Consider the following 2391-nt stretch of genomic DNA (forward strand, 5'->3'; position numbering starts at 1 on the left):
GATAGATAGATAGATAGATAGATAGATAGATAGATAGATAGATAGATGATAGATAGATGTGTGTGTTCAGTTGCCATGGCAGACAATACATGCTTATTGTTTTAAGCTACAAAATTTTGAGGCTATTTCATAGCCATATAGACCTAGAATATACATACTAGAACTAAATGTCCTAAATAAATCTCACGATATCCTAATAGCCAGCAATATCACCAAATTCACTAATTCTAATAATTTGTTCTAATAATTCTAATAATTGATCTTTGGCTTTTAAAAACCATAGAGCTATGGTTCTGCCCCATCTGTAAAAACGAACATTTGCTCTTAATTTTCAATCCTCATATGCTTTGTTGCTTTTGTCTTGTCTTGTCTCACTGGCCAGTGTCACTAATGTAACATTTGAGAGAAGCCACCAGCAGCTGACTGTGTCTCCTTCTGAGCACAGGAGAATCAACGCTCGCCATGAACTGTGTGCTTGCTGTTCTTTTGTGGTTTTCCACTTTTCTTTGCTTTGTGTTTTATGGATACCTCTGGAGTGTGTGTGTGTGTGTGTGTGTGTGTGTGTGTGTGTGTGTGTGTGTTCCCAAGGGGACAAATGGAAGTCTGATGTGAAGCCCACCAGCTCAGCCTTAGCTTATTCTCATCAGATAGGCCACCCTGAAGGATAGACTGAAGGAGCATCTCAGCCATGTTTTTAGCGTCAGGGTAAGACGGGGCCTTGAACTCTCCTCTGTTTCTGTTATCCTCAGTAGGAAGCTGAGAGTAGGCAAGCTGACTCAGGCCAGTTCGGCTGTTTCTCGGCTGCAGCGGCTCAGGACTGGGGGTGTCTGCTTCCATTGTCTTTTGTCATCAAGTAGCTAACAGTCAACACGCAGATGCACCTGTCTATTTTTTATTGATACTTAGATATGATCAGGGCAACAGGAGATGATTATTATTAAAATGACAGCCTAATACAGTTCCTGAGAGGAGGGGCCACACTGTGTTGGGGATAATGGGGCACCTCCACGGAAGCACAAGTATCAGTTGGGGCAGAAGGGGAGAGTAGAATCCTCCGTAAGGACTTTCATCATAGATTCCACAGGTTTAGGTTGGCTGGTTTGAATACTCTCAGTAGATCTGGGGTTAGGGCCTGTTCCTCGTTGGCTGGTACCTGGCTCTTGGGTAATTTGAGCAGGTGCTATTGACTCAGATTACAGACACCCAATAAAAAAATGGAGGTAGAAAGCAAAGACTCTGGGTTGTCCGTTTGTTTTTAAAACATATGCTCGTAGGCAAATCATATTCTGTTAGGGATAGAAATGGACTAATTCTAGACAGAACTGTCCCTCCACGGTTTGCGAGAACCCAGTTGTCAAAGCCTCAGATTGCAAAACAATGAAAGACGTGGCTTTTTTACTAAATAGTGACACACGGATAGAGGAATGAGGAGGCGAGCCAGGAAAAAGTAACTATCAAGAAAAGGTGCATTACTGTGGGCAGTTGGGTCTGAATGCCTTTGGGGGGTTCTGTGAGATAGAGTAGCATGAATATATTGCAGAATTATCCCATTCAAGAGGCAAGGAGCCGGGGTCTTAGCATGCCTTAACAACCGGGATTAAGTCACGCGCTGAGACAAAATTCTTTCCCAGGCTTTTTGTCCCGGCAACTGGACGAGAAGAACCTGCAGCAGACATATCCTCTGGGTAAACAGATACAGGACTCAACAGGCAGAGGTTGGGTGGCACTCTGGAACGCTGATGGCAGTGGGCATTCAGCAGAGTCTCAGCAGGTCTGCGACACCAGGGAGTGCAACTCTGCTTTTCTTCCACACTTCACTCTGTGCCTGTGTGCAAAAACATCCTCTCGGGAACTCTCTAGGCCTGGGTACTTGTTGTCTGAGGGCAACAGTTGAGCCCTGCTAGAGCCCTGGCCACTGTGCTCTGCTACATGGGCCAATAACACTTCAATTCTATTCATTATTTCTGACAAGCGGCCAAGCCAGCCTGGAGCCTCTGCCGACTCTGTCTACTGGGCAGAAGATCAAATGGGCATATTGCATATGGCGGAGACTCTGGCCCAAGATCACCTCCTCAGCCCCACCACACGGAACACAAGACAAGGACACTGGAGCGCTGGATTCGAATCCTGGTCTCTGCTCATCTCCCTGCTTGCCTTCAGCCAAGACTCTGAATCTCTTTAGCCTCAGCTTTCCCTTCTGCAAAACCGAGTGTTAATACCTGCCTGTGTGTCACCATGTGAGAGAGAAATCAGCAAAGCTAAATGTGAATAAATCATACTAATAAAGAAATACTTAGACATGAACACATCTTATCTAGAGGGAAATAGCAAAGCACCAGTAACGACTAAGAACTACTGCCTGTCCTGTGCCGGGCTCCGAAGAGCGCTGTG

The sequence above is a fragment of the Psammomys obesus genome, unplaced genomic scaffold, assembly GCF_907164565.1.
Source record: "Psammomys obesus unplaced genomic scaffold, mPsaObe1.curated_primary_1811, whole genome shotgun sequence".
In the NCBI taxonomy this organism is placed as follows: domain Eukaryota; kingdom Metazoa; phylum Chordata; class Mammalia; order Rodentia; family Muridae; genus Psammomys; species Psammomys obesus.